Consider the following 19,231-nt stretch of genomic DNA (forward strand, 5'->3'; position numbering starts at 1 on the left):
TAAACCAGAGACTACACCAGCCTGAGACCAGAAAAACTAGATGGTGCTCGGCTACAACGGATGACTGCCCTGACAGGAAACACAACAGAGAACCCCTGAGGGAGCAGGAGAGCAGTGGGATGCAGACCCCAAATTCTCATAAAAAGACCAGACTTAATGTTCTGACTGAGATTAGAAGGACCCCAGTGGTCATGGCCCCCAGACCTTCTGTTGGCCTAGGACAGGAACCATTCCCAAAGCCACCTCTTCAGACAGGGATTGGACTGGACAATGGGATAGAAAAGGATGCTGGTGAAGAATGAGCTTCTTGGATTAAGTAGACACTTGAGACTATGTTGGCATCTCCTATCTGGAGGGGAGATGAGAGGGCAAAGGGGGTTAGAAGCTGGAAGAATGCCCACGAAAAGAGAGAGTGGAGGGAAGGAGCAGGCTGTCTCACTAGGGAGAGAGCAATTAGGAGTATATAGCAAGGTATATATAAATTTTTGTATGAGACACTGACTTGATTTGTAAACTTTCACTTAAATCACAATAAAAATTTTTTAAAAAGAGAAGTAAACTATTAAAATTTTTACAAGCAAATTTAGAAGATTATCTGTACAGGGAATAATTTTTAAGTTACAGGAAGCACAAAATATAAGAGAAGAATTTTGATAGGCTTGGCTTCATTAAAACTAAAATTCTTATATGACAATAGATACTAGAAACAAAGTTAAAAGGACATAATACAAACAAGAAACGCTGTTTTAACACATATATTTAAAAAAAGGATTAGGGTCAAGAATATGGTTTTTTAACTGGGCAAATCAATTAAAAAAAAAAAAAGACATATACTTCAGTAGAAAAATAGGCCATGAATGTGAAAAGATAATCCATAGAAGAAATCATAATTTTATATGAACAAGAAAAAGGATGTTCATCCTCACTAGTAATCAGGGAAAAATAAACATTGAAACAAAAAATGAAATATTGTTCCATATATATCAGATTAAAAAAGATTAATAAGTCTGGAAATATCAAGTGTTGGCATGGAATGTGGGAAATGAAAAGGTCCATATGCTTCAGGGGAGAGTATAAGTAGACAACCTGCTTTAAGGAATAATTTGGAATTATCTAATAACATTGAAAATGTTCATCACTGACAATGCAGCAATTCACTTCTATGTATATATCACAGAGACACATACCTTCACAAGAAATTGTGGGCGCTGATGTGATTTGCAGTATTGTCGATAATTACAAGATAGTGGACTTACCTATGTGTCCATTCATATGGATCAACATATGATTATACTCATATAATGTTCAATTAAAATTAATTACATGGCATTAGTTAATTAAATAAATCTACATGTATTAAGGGATAAATGTTGGGGAATAATCACAGTATGACATCATTGTAGGTATGTGTTGAAAATTTATGAAGATGTGAATACATGCCACCTTCAGAGAAAGGAGGAGGAAGAGTTTTAGGGAGGGGAAGGGAGTTGGAAATGGAGATATATTAAACTGTAATGTATTTTTTTACAAAGAGAAAAAGGTCTGAAGTGAAATGTTAACATTTTTCAGGATTGGTTATTGAGAAAGTGGGTGTTTTAATTTTTTTTTTGTCCCTTTCCATGTGTTTTAACAATTAATCAGTATATACAAGTTTTTGTAGTTAGATGTCACTGATTTGATTCCTACTCATAGTGACCCTACGTACCACAGAACAAACCACTGCCCCGACCTGCACCATCCTTACAATCTTTTCTATGTTTGAGCCAATTGTTGCAACCACTGTGTCAATCCAATTCATTGAGGCTCTTCCCCTTTTTCCCTGACCCTCTAAAAAGCACAGTGTCCTTCTCCAGGAACTGGTCCCTCCTGAAAACAGGTCCAAAGTACATAAGATGAAGTCTAGCCATCCTGGCTTCTAAGGCACATTCTGGCTGTACTTCTTCCAAGACAGATTTGTTCGTTCTTATGGCATTCCATGGTATATTCAATATTCTTCACCAACGCCATACTTCAAATGCATCAATTCTCCTTTGTCCTTCCTTATTCAGTGTCCACTGTTTGCATGCATATGAGGTGTTCACAAATACCATGGCTTGAGTCAGATGAACCTTAGTCTTCAGAGTGACATCTATGCTTTTTAACACTTGTAAGAGGCCTTTTGCAGTAGATTTGCCCAATGCAGTATTTCATTTGATTTCCTGACTGCTGCTTCCGTGGGTGTTGATTGTGGATCCAAGCAGAATGAAATACTTGACAACCTCAATCTTTTCTCCGTTTATCATGATGTTGCTTATTGGTCCAGTTGTAAGGATTTTTTTTATTATTATTTGAGGTGTAATCTATAGCAAAGGCTGTAGTCTTTGATCTTCATCAGTGCTTCAAATCCCCTTCATTTTCAGCAAGCAAGGTTGTGTCATTTGCATATGGTAGGTTGTTATAGAGTCTTCCTCCAATCCTGATGCCTGGTTCTTCTTCATATAGCCTGGCTTCTCAGGTTATTTCCTCAGCATGCAGATTGAATAAGTATGGTGAAAGGATACAACTCTGACATGTAACTTTCCTGATTTTAAACCATGCAGTGCCCCCTTGTTCTCTTCTAACAACTGCCTCTCTGTCTATATACAGGTTCCATATGAGCACAGTTAAGTGTTCTGGAACTCCCATTCTTCTTAAAGGTATCCATAATTTATTATGATTGACACAGTCGAATGCCTTTGCATAGTCAATAAAACACAGATAAATATTTTTTTTCTAGTATTCTCTGCTTTCAGCCAAGATCTCTCTAACATCAGCAATGATATCCCTCATTTCACGTCTTCTTCTAAATCTGGATTGAATTTCTGGCAGTTCCCTGTCGATGTACTGCTGCAACCACTTTTGAATGACCTTCAGTAAAATTTTACTTGGGTGTAATATTAAATGATATTGTTCAATATTTTCCACATTCTGTTGGATCATCTTTCTTTGGAATGGGCACAAATATGGATCTCTTCCAGTCAGTTGGCCGGGTAGCTGTTTTCCATGTATCTTGGCATAGACTAGTGAATGCTTCCAGTGTTGCATCCATTTGTTGAAATATCTCTATTGGTATTCCATCAATTCCTGGAGACTTTTTTTTTATCACCATTCCCTTCAGTGCAGCTTGGACTTCTTCCTTCAATACCCTCGGTTCTTGATGGCATACTACCTCCTGAAATGGTTGAAAGTCAGCAAACTCTTTTTTGGTATAGTGACTGTGTATTCCTTCCATCTTTTTCTGATGCTTCCTATGTCATTCAATATTTTGCCTCTAGAATTCTTCGATATTTTAACTCAAGGCTTGAATTTTTTCTTCACTTTTTCAGCTTGAGTAATGCTGAATGTATTCCTCTCATTTGATTTTCTAACTCCAGGTCTTTCCATATATCATTATAATACTTTACTTTGTCTTCTCAAGCCAACCTTTGAAATCTTTTGTTCAGCTATTTTACTTCATCATTTCTCCACTTTGCTTTAGCTGCTCTACTTTCAAGAGCAAGTTTCAGAGTCTCTTATGACATCCATTTTGGTCTTTTATTCCTTTCCTACCTTTTTAATGACCTTCTTCTTTCCTCATGAATGATGCCCTCGATGTCATCCCACAACTTATCTGGTCTTCATTCATTAGTGTTCAATGTGTCAAATCTATTCTTGAAATGGTTTCTAAATTAAGGTGGGATATACTTAAGGTCATACTTCAGCTCCAGTGGACTTGTTTTAATTTTTCTTCAGCTTCAACTTGAACTTGCATATGAACAATTGATGGCATGTTCCACATTCGGCCCCTGGCCTTGTTCTGACTGATGATATTGAGCCTCTCCGTTATCTCTTTCCACAGATGTAGTCAACTTGATTCCTGTGTATTCCATCTGGTAAGGTCCACATGTATAGTCACTGTTTATGTTGTTGAAAAAAGGTATTTCCAATGAATAGATCACTGGTCTTGCAAAATTCTATCATAAGATCTCTGGCTGATGCCAGACTAGCGATCCTTCGTTTTTTCCAACTTTCGCGTGCCGGTCACCAATAATTATCAATGAATCTTAATTGCATGTTTGATCAATTTCAGACTACAGAAGTTGGTTAAAAAAAACTTCAATTTCCTCATCTTTGGTTTTAGTGTTTGGTGCATATGTTTGAATAACAGTCATATTAACTGGTCTTCCTTGTAGGCATATGGGTATTATCCTATTACTGACAGTATTGTACTTCAGAATAGATCTCGAAATACTCTTTTTGACAACGGATGTGACGCCATTCCTCTTCAGTTTGTCATTCCCTGCATAGTGAACCATATGATTGTCCAATTCAAAATGGCTACTAAGTATAAATGAAACTATGGAATTAAAGTCTAAGAAAGGTAGTATTCTGTCTTGGTGGTCTAGTGCTGCTATAATAGAAATAGCACAAGTGGGTGGCTTTAGCCAACAGAAATTTATTTTCTCAGTTTAAGAGGCTAGAAGGCTAGATTCAGGGTGCCTACACTAGAAGAAGGCTTTCTTTCTCTGCCTTTTTGAGCTTTTGCTCCTGGGCAATCTTCATGTGGCTTGGCATGTCTTTTCCACATCTCTGGTTCTCTCTCTTGCTTGTTTAATCTCTTTTATGCCTCAAAAGACTTTGACTATAGACACATCATAATTCTGCCTCATTAACATAACAAACATAACCTAAGCCTCACCAATAAAACCTAATCCTGCCTCATTAACATAACACAACATATTCATAAAAGGGATTATAATCACAGGCAGAGGTTAGAATTTACAATACATATTTTGAGGTGGGGCACAAGTCAACACATAACAATTTCTAGCACAGTTTCATCATCTTGATTTATCGTATTTTCATGCAAATAACATATACTTTCTACGTTTGTTTGCCAACCGCACCTACACCCCCACAAAGACTGTAAGATACGGCTAGCTGTCGCTCTTTCCACTACTCTGGTCATAGCTCCTTTTTGCTTCAGTATACACATAGACAATTATTCTAATTCTATGGCTTTTCCAGTGGTCACACCCTACACTGGAACCTCCATAACCTCTGGGTTCTTCCTCCTAACTTCCCAGCTTACTCCATCTTATCCCTTAATTCCATCAATTCTTCAGCCACCACACAGATGGTATCCCTGCCCTGCCTGCAGTTGTCTGAATGTCCTCTGACTCCCAGCTTAGACTCCACATCTCATTACAATCTCTTCCTCACATACATGCTCAATACTCTTCTGACTGAACCAACATCCTGTTTGATACTCTCTGCTTTGTGTTCTCTGTGTCTGTATCCATATGGATGAATGTGGCTAGTGAAAAAACCACAACCGTGCTGACCGGCTTCTCTTTAAATCCATGACTGAACTTTTAAAGGGCCCTTAATGCTGCCCAGCCATGCTACCAGTTTCCTTATTCCATTCGCTCTCCCAGTCTCTTAAACAATTATTTTATAATTTCCCTTCTTTTCTCAGATTTCTATCATCTTTCTCCCTCTCCAGTCAGCTAATGTCCTTGCTTCCTATTTCCCTGGGAGACGGGGGAGCAATTAGAATAGAACTTCTACATATTACCACCATTCTATCTACCAACCCTCCTGCAATCTGCACCTACTTTCTCTGCCATCTGCTGCTCCCCTCTACCAGTATAGATAAAATGTGCTCCTATCTACAGGCAAGCCCTTCCCTTCTGTGTGGGATCCAATTCCCTGTCACTTACTGAAGTTTGTTCAGTAATTGTCTCTTCTCTCTTCTGCGTCATGTTTTTTTTCTCTCTCTATTGAATCATTTTTATCAGGATGAAAAACGCTGTAATGTAAAAACACACACACACAAATTGCTCCCATATCTCCCTTTGACCATTCCATTTCTCTTCTCATCTTTATAGTAAAACTCCTTGTAATAATTACTCTCATAGCTTTTCTACATCCTTTTCCATTCTCTCTTGAACCACTGCTAATCAGGCTTTCATCCCTAGGAAATGTACAAATGGCTTTTGTCAAGTCCGCCATTGCTTTCTATACTGTCCAAACTAATGGACAACCTTTTGACATAATCTTACGGGACTCAGCAACATTTGAAACAGCTGCTCACTCTCTCCTCCTTGAAATGCTTTCTTCACTTGGCTTCCTAAATTCCGCTCTCTCCTGCTTCTCCTCCTACCTCGCTGGTGTTTCTTTCAGTACTTTTTGCTGGTTGCTCCCCATATTCCTGGCCTGTGAACATTGGAATATCTCAGGGCTCACTTCCTGAGTTTCTGTTACCTACTTTCAGTAATTCTCTTGGTGATCTCATCCAGTATTATGGTTATAAAGGTCCTCCATGTACTGACAACCCCAAAAATTACATCTCTATCATACATCTCTCCCCTAACATCAGCCTATATCCAGCTGCCTACTCAACTTTTCCATCTGAATATCCGATAGTCATCTCAAACTTATTATGTACCAAACAGAACTCCTGATTCTCAACCCCTCCCTAATCCCAGACCTGAACCGCCAACAGTCTTCCTTGATCAGTAAATGGCAAATCCATTCTTTCAGTGGCTCAGACTAACATCTTTATTGACTTTCTTGACACTTCACTATCTTTCATATAAGATTAAGTCCATTAGCAAATCTTGTCAGGTCTACCTTCAAAATACTTCCAGAATCAGACAATTTCCAAGTATCTCAACCTCTTCCACCCAGTTCCATGCTGCTAACAACTCTCACCCAGGCTCATGCAGTATCCTCCCGCTAGTCTTCTACTGTTGCCCACCTGTAGTATACTTTCTACTAAGGATACAAAGTTATCATCCTAAGACACAAAATCAGATCTTATCAATCATCTGTTCAAAATCCTCCACTGGTTCCCCATTTAACTTAGAGTAAAAAGCAAAGTCTTTAACAAGCCATACTACCCATGTACCTTTCTGGCTTCAATTTTTAAAAACCCTTATCCACTAATTGAAGAGTCCTGGTGATGCAGTGGTTAAGCACTAGGCTGTTAACTGAAAGGTCAGCAGTTCAAGCCCAGAAAGAAGTGGCTGTCAGCTTCTGAAAAGGTTTACAACCTTGGAAACCGTATGGGCCAGTTCTACTCTACCCTATAGGGTTGCTATGAGTCAAAATCGACTCAATGGCAATGTGTTTAGTTTAGTTTCATCCACTAATTGCTAATCCTCCTCCAGCCACTTTAGGCTTTTTGTTCCTAGAAAATAGGCAGCTGTAGCAGTTCAACGGTATGGATTCTGAAACCATTATGCTTGAGCTTAAATCCCAACTCAACTTAGTAGCTGAGTGACCTTGGCCAGGTTAGTTACTCTCTGTGTCTTTCTTTATTTATGAATTGGAGATGGTAAGAGTACCTGTAGGGTTACAACAGTGGTTGTCAACTGGGAATGATGATTTTTGCCCCTAGGGGCATTTGGCAATGTCTAGTGACAATTTTGGTTGATGCAACCTGGAACGTGCTATTGGCATCTAATGGGTAGAGGCCAAGGATGCTGCTGAACATTCTGCAATGCACAAAACAGCCTTCCACATCACATAATTAACTGGCCCAAAATGTCAATAGTGCCAAGGTTTAGAGACGTTGAGTTACATTGTAAATTAAATGAATCAGACTTTGTAAATCACTTAGAATGATGCGTAGCATATAGTAAGTATTAGTTAAATAAAATTATACCAGAACAAGTCAAGTATACATCTCCTTTGGGAATTTTGTGCTAGCTGCTCCCTCTGCCAAGACTGCTCTTCCCACAGATACCTACATTGTATGTTATCCCACTACATACAGGTCCTACTCAGATAACATCTTATCAAAGGGGACTTCCTGCCCACGTTATTAAAACATCACCACTTTCTCTCTACCTTACTCTGCTACATTTTTTTCCATTGCATGTTCAACATCTAAAATACTATGTATTTATTTATTTGGTTCATTGTCTGGACTCTAACAATAATTGGTTGCTACTCTAATATTCGCTTTTGAGTTGTGATGTTAGCGAAGAATATTGAATATACCAAGGACTGCCAAAAGAATGAACAAATCTGTCTCGGAAGAAGTACAGCCAGAATGCTCTTTAGAGGCAAGGATGGTGAGGCTGCATCTTACATACTTTGGACATGTTGTCAGCAGGGATCAGACCCTGGAGAAGGACATCATGCTTGGCAGAGTACAGGGTGAGCGGAAAAGAGGAAGACCCTCAACAAGGTGGATTGACACAGTGGCTGCAACACTGGGCTCAAGCATAACAACGATTGTAAGGATGGCGCAGGACCGGGCCGTGTTTCGTTCTGTTGTGCATAGGGTCGCTATGAGTCAGAACCGACTCAATGGCACCTAACAACAACAACTCTAATATTGCACTTATATTCTGCTGTGCATTTATTTTAATAATACATAATGGACTAGAAGATCCTTGAGGACTAGAATAGTAATTTATTCCTCTGTAAATCCTGGTGTAGCATTTTGCAGACTTTAGGTGTTCAGCCAACCTCTGTGGAGATGTTCAACGAGCAATTGGAGACGTGGGCCTAGAAGTGAGGAAGGAGTGTGAAGTCAGATATGGCCACTTGGGAGCCATATGAAGTACACAACTATCCAGATAATTTAGACCCAGAAAACACATTTTAATGAAAAAGTTATTTACCAAAGGGAAATTAGCCATCTTATTGGTCTTCATCAATCTTAGGCTCACGTTCAAGCATTTGAAGTTCTCTCTGAAGATACAACTCTTTTGTCGATGATGGAGTATGAATCAGGCAGCCGTTTAGAGTTTCAGAATCAATTGCCAGAGGGCAATATTATATCAGGAATTGGAGAAGGAAGGGAAAGCAGAGCAACTGGGATTTTCTTGAGTAAATACAATATAGAGCAATTCAACTGTGAAGAGCACATATAAGCCCCTCGGTGCATCTACATTTGGGGAGAAATGGGACTTTAAAGATGTGCTTTCATGTGGGAAAAGCCTTTTTTTTTTTTTTTTTTTTTACAAATATACTCCCAGTAAGTGGCAGTTTTCATACCAAAATGGTACTGCGTTCATTGCACATCACCTGTCTCATGTGACAAAAGCATGAATGTGTAAGTCATTTCTGAGTGCTCTGAATTCTGTGGAGACTGTACAGATTATATTACATGGTATTTGTGGAAGTGAGTGCTGCTTCAGTCAAGTTAGCAGAAACACTTCCAGTATAACCCTCCCCATTTTCACAAGCACAAAACTTCCCAGATGCACTTTCAAGGGTTGATGTCAACTAACAAATGGTATGTTTTACTTCTCAATAAGTATGGCTTAACCTGATGTTGACACCTGTCAGTTATAAAAATAATTTCAATTTTTATTTAAAATTTGTGTTTTTATCTGAGCAAATAATTACATGGACAACTTCAGCTTCAAACTACTGTCATGCCTAATTCCTTACAAAATTACAATGGTGCTTAGAAAATGAAAATTTGTAGCAAATGTGATGTATATCCATTTGATATAATGCTTTTCCATGGCGTATTTTCTTGTGAGCTCCAGGAAGTAAAAATTACTCCCCAGAGAGCAAGCATTTTTCTATACATTCAAGTTTTTTTTTTTGTATTTTTTAGAGTTTAAACTATCCTTCAGTGTTATTCATTTCATATGGACCCTCCCTTCCTGTCACGGGTTGAATTATGTCCCCCAAAAAATCTGTGTAGCAGTTGGGCTGGGCCATGATTGTCAGTATTGTGTGATTTTCCTGTATGTTGTAAATCTTGCCTCTATGATGTTAATGAGGGAGGATGGGTGGCAGTTGTTTGCCTGAGGCAGGACTCAATCTACAAGGTTGGATTATGTCTTGAAGCAATCTCTTGAGATATAAAAGAAAGAAGCAAGCAGAGGGGTTGGGGGACCTCAAACCACCAAGGAAGCAGTGCCTGGAGCAGAGCTCGTCCTTTGGCCCCAGGGTCCCTGCGCAAAGAAGCTCCTAGTCTGGGGGAAGACTGATCAGAAGGCCGACAGAGAGAGAAAGATTTCCCCTGGAGATGACACCCTGAATTTGGACTTTTAGCCTGCTTTACTGTGAGAAAATAAACTTCTCTTTGTAAAAGCCATCCACTTGTGGTATTTCTGTTATAGCAGCACTAGCTAACTAAGACATTTCCTCTCCAAGCTTGTTTACCAGTGATCCTCTCCAGGCACCCTCTGCTGGGCCCAGTGGTCTCCTTATTTTCTCCCAAATATACCTTTTACTTTCCCACCTCCACATCCTTTCCTGTGCCGTGCATCCTCTTTCTCCTCCTCTCTGCTTATCCAAATCCTGCCTCTCCTTCAGTGCACACCTCAAATACTGTATCATCAAATTTCTGCTTTCACCCACAATGTTCTATCTGTCCTCTGCCTCATAGTCATTCCTTTAAATGCTGGTTTTTCTCTCATTTTAAAGTAAAACTTACGTACACAAAAGTAACAGCTCAGTTGATTCTGAAAGGATGAGCATAACTTGTAACCCAAATCTAGATGGAGAAAGAGAACATTGACAGAATCTCAGAACTAAACTGAACCAGGGGTCTGAGCTTGAAAGCCTGCAGGAATTATGCTTTGTAAATATTGTAAAATAATGACTTCTCTTTAAAAGAAAAGAAAGTGGGAATCATACAAATGCATTATGAGTACAGTTAATGCAAGGAAGATGACAAGAAACTCCAGTGCTCAGTCTTGTACTACTTCTATTAATAATAATAGCAAGAAAAACCTTGACTCTATAGACCAATATTAAAAGACTGATATATTAATGTGAACTTTTTTTATATATAATTTATGTTAGAATAAATTAAAGTATCATTTTTAATGTTTCACCACCTTAGCCAACTTTTTAACTAACCCACTACTGAGGAGCCCTAGTTACACAATGGTTAAGCTCTTAGTTGGTAACTGAATGGTTGGCAGTTCAAGCCCACCAGCCACTCCAAGGTGTAAAGGTTTACAACCTTGGAAACCCTGTTGGGGAGTTCTACTCTGTCCTATAGGGTCACCATGAATCGGAATCTTCTTGACAGCAATGCGTGAACCCACTACCAGTCCTTAATTTTTTGGATAAGAATCTCCTATGGCAATAAACAGGGTGCCACTGAAGAGTTTATTGCTAAATAGTGATATGATCAGATATTTACTTTTTGTAAAACATCTGGAAACTGTGTGGAAAAGGGATTTAAAGGGAAGATCAGTAGAACGACACTTGTTGTTGGCCAAATAAGTGATGATAATGGCCAGTCTTGATTGTAGGAGTGGTAAAAATGTGAAGAAATTGAGAAAAATTTAGAAAGTAATGTTGGCAGGACTTGATTCAATATTAGAGTAAAAGAGAGGAAACTTGAAAGAGCTCAGATTTGTAGTGTGTCAACTGGGTGACATCAATAAAAGGACCACAGGTGAAGGAAAAGATTGGGTGGGAGTGACGGAGTGAAAGACGAAATCAGTTTGTTGGTAGATGGTTTGAAATTACATTTTTTTTTTTATGGTATATCTGGATATAAGATTCTGGAAGATCATTGGTGAAGGCATTTGAAGCTTCCAACCAAACCCATTGCTGTCAAGTTGATTCTGATCAAATGAAGAATTGGAAGACTTTAGAATGAGTGTTGTGCTTAAAACCATAAGTGTGTAAAGCTCAACCAAGGGGGATGCAAGCTTAAAAGGTAGAATGAGGAAGAGATACTTGCAAAGGAGAAAGAAATAAAATAATCAGAAATGCCTTGAGAGAATTAGGAAAACAATTAAGAGAGCATAGAGGAATTTATCAAGAACACTTCTAAGACCATGGAAAGAGAAGAAGACATTTTGCAGTGGATCAAGGAGTAAGCGTGCAGTGCAGTGAAGTGAAAAGAGTGCTTTTGGAATAACTCTAAAAAGTTTGAAAGGAAGGGGCTAGAAAACTGAAGCCTTTCAAAATACAGAAAGAATGTATACATTTTTTTTACCTGTTTAATAGTACAGAGATTAAGCTGTATCTGATATATGTATTTTCTACCTAATTTGGGAAAGCAGCCAGAAGAAAGTAGATATTTTAGGAGTTAAGTATGTAAAGTACTAGCTTGACGGCTGTATTTGCAATATTCATAATCAGCTTTTGTTAAAATAATTTGACCTTCCTGTAGAGCAAGCAACCCAGGAAGGAAGATTCCGTGGAGGGCTAACAAGATGGCTGTAAAAACACACATGAGTTTGACCTATTTTCCTTTTTACAAATTCTGAGCATCTTGTCCCAGCTACAGCATCAGCTGACTGTAGAGGAAAGTGGTTTTCAAATGAGTATTATTCTTTGGAGTTTACAAAGTAATACCTACTCAAACTTAATTGTAACCGTCAACGTTTTTACCATTTGCAAAATATAAATAAAAAACAAACCCGGAAGAGGCAGTGCCTTCTCAGACTCTGTGTAATGTTAAGAAAACTTTTTTAAATTGAGAAATTACATACCCTTAATCTGTTCTTTTAAAGGACGACTAAATACACGCTTTCACATATAAGCAATAGAAATAAAATGAAATGGACAAAATCTTTCAATTTGCAGAATGACTGTTGCATCAACAGCCAAAGAGAATTTGCTACAAAAGAAGGCAGAGGTTTTTAACTTTTTTTTTTTTTCCTGGTATAATCTCTAAATTTATGTAGGGAAAAACACAGTTTTTGAGAAAGCCACCTGTGAAACAATTTGTACAGTGTTATTTATATTTTCAATTGTTTCTATTACATTGTTGCAATAAAACACCAAGTTAGAAAAAGAAAATGTTGTCTGGTTGATTCTGACTCATAACAACCCTGTATGTTACAGAGTAGAACTGCTCCATAGGATTTTCTTGGCTGTAATATTTAAGGAAGTGGACCACCAAGTCTTTCTTCCATGATGCCATAGTACGGTTTGAACTGCCAACCTTTAGGTTAGTAGTTGAGTGCCAACCATTTGTACCACCCAGGGACTTAAAACACTGGGTAGCCAATAGAAAGAGACATTTAATAAAATAAAAAGGAAACATTTAAGCAAGTGAAAGAAATCAACTATGTTAATGTAGTTGGACAATATCGGTCACTATTAAGTAAAATACTTTTCCCCATACAAAATTTTGAACCCTGAAACTCCCACCACAATATGTCAGAGTCAGTAATAACAATAATGTGGAGTTCCACTGCCAGTATGACTAAGTTCTTCCCAACCTCTTTCCCCCAGCCCCAGATAAGAATTATAAACTCAGGACAATATATAAAATTCAACTACCTGAGGTACTAAAGAGTGAAGCAAACAGATCATGAAGGAAGTCAACACTTGAAGGAAGAGAATAACACAGAGTGTTTCCCATTTTTACAGCTTTCAGACTTTGGGAAGGGTACAGTCATCACCATGTGGGGTGGCTAAAACTCAAAAATAATCAGTTTTTCTGGCCTAATGAACCAAAGGACGAAGTTCAGGTACCTACAGCCATTGGAAAATGTGGGGTATTTTGGAGGAGAAAGCCAGAGAGGGGAAGTCCCAAATTCTGTGTACTAACCCTGCCCAAATCTTTGACTCAACCCTGAACCATGCATGTGCAGGACAGATTTAAAATGCAGGACAGCTAAGAATGAAAGAATTGAACTAACACTCAGAACTGCTATCCTAGAGAGTTTACAGTTTAAGTCTAAACAAGTTAATTGCCTGCTAAAACAAAAATATCAACACTCTTCAGAGACATAATGGAAACCAGACTAACAATAATCTAACATTTACAATGAACAGGATACAATCCAAAAGTACAGGATACAATCTAAAAGAACCAGGAAAATATGAACTCCTTTCAAGAGAAATTATAATCAACAAAGATTAGGCCGGAAATACCCCAGATGTTGGAATTAACAATGATTTTAAATAGTAGACCAGCAGATGTTATAACTATGCTCAATGACATAAATGAAAATATGTTCACAATTACTGAAAAGTTAGGAATTCTCAGGAGACAAATAGAAAGTGTTAAAAAGAAACAAATGTGAACTAGAGAACTAAAAAATATCATATTTGAAATAAAAAAAATAACTGGATGAGCTTAAAGCAGAATGAAAGTGACAGATGAAAGGATCAGTAAATTTAAAAATAGATCAATAGAAATTATCCAATCTGAGAAACAGGAAAAATGAGTGACTATGCCAGAGTTTGGGTAGTTATTCTCAAACCTGTTTCCCTTTTCTCAGAGGTCTAATGCTGAACTATATTTCTCAGTCTCTGTTGATGTTCAGTATAAACATATGACTGAGTTCTGATTAATAAAATATAGGTGGAAGTGAGATACACCATTTCCAGAGCTAGACTGTATAAACCTTCCATGTCTTTCTCCACACTCTCTCTTCAATAATGTGCCAACTAATTGCAAATATCTAGGATGACCTTAGCAGCTATACACTGGAGATGCCACCTTAATAAGAAATAAACTTTTATTGTGTCAATTTTGATAGATTTTTTTCTTTTTCAGCAGCTTTTATTGTTGCCATACTAAAACAGTTCCTTTTGTTACTATTATTTTGAAATAATTTTTATATTATGATTTCATACTTGGCCTTATAGCTTTGTTTCAAGCTGATTTTTGTGATAATAATGATTGAAAAATCACCTTCTGAATCCTTTATCTATGACTAACATCTTGTTCCAAGATTAATCATAAATAATAAAATAATAATTGTTAATAAAAATCATGTGGGTAGATTACCACAAATTACAAATTTCTTTTGCTAAATCAACTCATTTAGAGTAAAAATAATCTTTCAAGATAGTGTGGCAGTTGTTAAAAACCAAAAACTAAATGGCTGCCATTTAGTCCATTTTGACTCAAGGTGGCTCACGTGTTTCAGAGTAGGACTGACTCCAGAGAGCTTTTAATGGTTGTGATGTTTCAGAAGTAGATCACCAGGCCTTTCTCCCAAGGGGTCTCTGAGTGGATTAGAACCACCAACCTTTCAGTTAGTAACAGAGCACTTAAATGTTTGCACCACCCAGGGGATTCAGGGGGCAAGCAGTTGTTAGTTTCCCCATTTTCTAGAAGGAAAAAAGAAGGAAAGGAAAAAAACAAAGGAAGAAAAGGATAGAGAGAGGAAAAGAGATGGAGGTAGGGAAGGAAGAAAGAAAGAATTGAAGCTTAGAGAACTCTAGCTAGCTGGAGATGAAGTTGTTGTTAGCTGCCATTGATTCAACTCCAATTCATGGCAACCTTATGTACAATAGAATGAAAGATTGCCCTGTCCTGCATCATCCTTACAATCAAGTCCATAACTGCAGCTCTTGTACCAATCCATCTCACCAAGGGTCTCCTTCACTGTCCTTGGCCCTCTGCTTCACCAAACATGATGTCCTCCTCTAGTAGTTGATCCGTCCCAATGACATATCCAAAGCAAGTCAGTTAGATAATGATGTTCTGTTGTGATTCATAGGTTTTCATGGCTAATTTTTGGTGGTAGATTCCCAATCCTTTCTTCCTAGTCTGTCTTAGTCTGGAAGCTCTGCTGAAACCTGTCTACCGTAAGTGACCCTTACTGGTATGTGAAATATCAGTGGCATAGCTTCCAGCATCATAGCAACGAGCAAGCCACCACATTATGACAAACTGACAGAGAGGTGGTGGGAAGACGAGGCAGTTCCTACACAATACAGTCAGAACTCTCATACAGGTCTGTCTGCCTGGGAGTTGCTTAAGGTTGACATTCCCCTCCAAAACATTTTACCTCCTTGCCCCATCTAAAGGTGAAGCTCAAACTACAACTTCATGATAGGCTTTCATTTTTAGAAGTTGCACATTCTGTAGGAGATTGTTTTTATCAGTTTCATTTTGGACGACTGCCCTTACCATACCAATAAACTAGTTTGAAAAGTTGAAAAGGTCCACAACGTACCAACCATTTGGTTGGACTGATTTTGTTTGTTTGTTTTTTGACCAAATTGGCAAATTCCAGGTGCTCAGTTGAACTGCACCTAAGCCCAGCGCTCTTGTGCTGTAAACTTCTCTGCATCTTACATCATCTCCTGAGCAAGTGCTCTCACAAGAGCCAACCTCCTGTTTTTAGATGTGTGAGAACTGTTCGTCAACAACGAACCTTACTGATGTTAGTCTGGTTAAAACCTGCTCTTCCTGTATTTGCTTGTAAAATTGGGAAGGGGTGGCAGAGAGGGGTTAGAAATGTTGTTTTATTGTTTTATTTCATAGTAAGGAGAGGTATAGCCTTACTGAGAAGGTGACAAATTCAGTTATAGTCAACCAGTGTTTGACAGGTTTTATCAGAAAACCAAACAAGGAAAGAGTATGTATGCCTGCTACCAGCTGTCACAGTATTGAACAATGAATGTTTGATGAAGCCGACCTGCAAATACACACATCTCTGTGGAAGACCTGCAAATACACACATCTCTGTGGAAGTCAGCTTTAAGTAGTAACAAGCTGACAAAATTAACAAGAAAAGGCCTTGGTAGAGGATATCAAAAGAAAAGAAAACAAAAAAAGGAAACTGAAAATCTCCCAGCTCCTTTATTTGTTTAGGTGTATATTGAACGAGCTTCCATTTAAGGTAGAATTTGAGAGGCAGTTGCAGTTTTATTAAGATAAATACATGGCCTTCATCTCAGCCCATATTGAAAATACAGTTTGGGTAATTGCCATATTTTCCAAATTAGCCAGACCCAAATGCAACAAAAATTGGAAGCTGGTCTGCTGGAAATGTGAGGGGTTGGTTGTGCTTCTGTAGCAGCTCCTGGCTTCTTGCTGACAGGACAGAGAATGGAGAAACAGGCAGGAAGGCCCAGAGGAAGGGACTCACCCAGTTGCCCTACGCTATACAGGCCAGGCTCACATTTGCTTATCCTCTTCAAAATCATTTTTTTCCTGAAGTCAGAAGTAGAACAAACCCCAAGTGTATGGCCCCTTAGGTAAGACAGCACACAATAATTGGGAAGTCAGTTCAACTTGACCAAGGCAAGGTCATGGAAGCTTCATAGACACATCCAAACTCCAAAAGGAAATGAATGAGTGGGCTGAGGGCTGGGACCACACTCTCAGGAGACATCTAGCTTAATTGGCATAACATATTTTATAAAGAAAATGCTCTACATTCTACTTTGGCGAGTAGTGTCTGGAGTCTTAAAAGCTTGTGAGCAGCCATCTAAGGTACTCCAGTGGTCCCATCCTATCCGGAACAAGGGAGAATGAAGAAAACCAAGACACAAGGGGAAGATTAGTTCAAAGGACTAATGGACCACAACTACCACAGCCTCCACCAGACTGAGGCCAGCACAACTAGATGGTGCCTGGCTACCACCACCAACTGCTCGAACAGGGATCACAATAGAGGGTCCCGGATAGAGCTGGAGAAAAATGTAGAACAAAACTCTAACTCACAAAAAAAGACCAGACTTACTGGTCTGACAGAGACTAGAGAAACCCTGAGTGTATGGCCCCAGAAGTCCCTTTTAACTCAATATCGAATTCACTCCTAAGGTTCGCCCTTCAGTCAAAGATTAGACAGGCATATAAAACAAAATGAGACAAAATGGGCACACCAGCCCAGGGGCAAGGACGAGAAGACAGGAGAGGACAGGAAATCTGGACGAACGGAAATGGGGAACCCAAGACCAAGAAGGGGAGGGTGTTAACATGTTGTGGGGTTGGCAACCAATGTCACAAAACAATATGGGTATTAATTGTTTAATGAGAAACTAATTTGCTCTGGAAACCTTCATCTAAAATACAATAAAATTAAAAAATAGTGGAAGGAAAAAAAAAACTCCCTTGGCCAACAAAAAGACCTCTAACTACAGATTCCTGTCTCTTACCCCAGCCACCCTTCTCCCAACCCATAATCAGTGGCATTTCCAGGCAAAAAAAAGGGGGAAGAGGAAGGAAAACTCAATGCTCAGGGGACACTAAGCTACCGTTAAGGGTGACTGAAAAATCTGGGGACTGATAAGGGTGATGGTTGAACAATATGATAGACAAAATTAATGTCATTGAACTGTACATGTGAAGGTTGTTGAAATGGGAAATGTTTTGTTACATATATATTTACCACAATAATAACTTTTTAAAAAAAACTGATATTCCCCACCTTTAAGAAAAAGTGCCATATGATTATTATAAACTATACAGTAAACTCAATTTTGTACAGAACTTTCTCTCAAAAGTTATGAAAGCACTTCAAATTACAGAGGTAGTGTTATTAAAATAATGTTTCAGTTAGATAAAAAATGCTTTATCTTTAGCCACTTTCTCTCCAGTGTTTCCACTGTACTTTTTTGATACTTCCAGGGCTTTGAACCAATTCAAATTGGTTTGGCTGTGGCCAATGAAGCAAAACTGGAACAGATCCAATTTTTTCTAATTTTTAAAATTTGAGTGATCCAGAACCATAATTGAACAAGAAAAATCGCAGGTTAAAGCCCTGGACTGGGAAAGTCAGAAGAGGTATAGTGAGCCCTTTCAGGAACCTGATGCATGGGATTGGATTATTGCCAGGATTGAGGAGAGTGACACACATTCAAAGCAGCACAGTCTGTCTCCATCTTTGAGTGGGGCACCACTGTTTCCAACTCTGCACAAAATCTGACGGGTAAGAGATTTGGTTGTTATGCAACGAATATGCTACCCTTGTTTACTAAGAGGAAGATTAAGTTTCTGGCAGGACTTCAACCAGCAATTATACTGGAATCATAGATGGCCTAGCCAAGTTGACACACATTTTGGGGGGACACAATTCAATTCCTTAGAACAATTTAATGTACTAAGCCCAAACCACACCCTGCCTTGTATTTATTTTGTACATTAAATTGTGAGTTTCCTGGTGACAAGGATCTGATGGAATTATTCAACCTTGTTTTCTCTCCAGTCCACCTCTAGCCATTGCTCATAGCAGGTCTTGGTAAGTGATGATGAAATTGACTGTAAACCCAGACATTTTTAAGAGACTCAATCAAACCAGGCCATGGCCATCCCAGACTGAGCTGTAACAATATTCCTTTAGTTCTTGACAAAGCATAAGAGCAAATCTGCTAACCATGGAACAGAGAAGTAAAACAATTATATGCACACTTTCCATTCAACCTACTGAAGTAAATAGAAAACACAGGGAGGAAATTCCACATCAACATCCTCTGATACAGCATCTAATAAAATGTAATATACCATAATTAAACTAGCTTTCAACACAGTAGTGAGTCTTCATATGTGCATTTTCCTGGTGAACGTTCATTCTAGTCATACATTTTCGAGCTT

The sequence above is a fragment of the Elephas maximus genome, chromosome 9 (assembly GCF_024166365.1).
Source record: "Elephas maximus indicus isolate mEleMax1 chromosome 9, mEleMax1 primary haplotype, whole genome shotgun sequence".
Classification (NCBI taxonomy): domain Eukaryota; kingdom Metazoa; phylum Chordata; class Mammalia; order Proboscidea; family Elephantidae; genus Elephas; species Elephas maximus.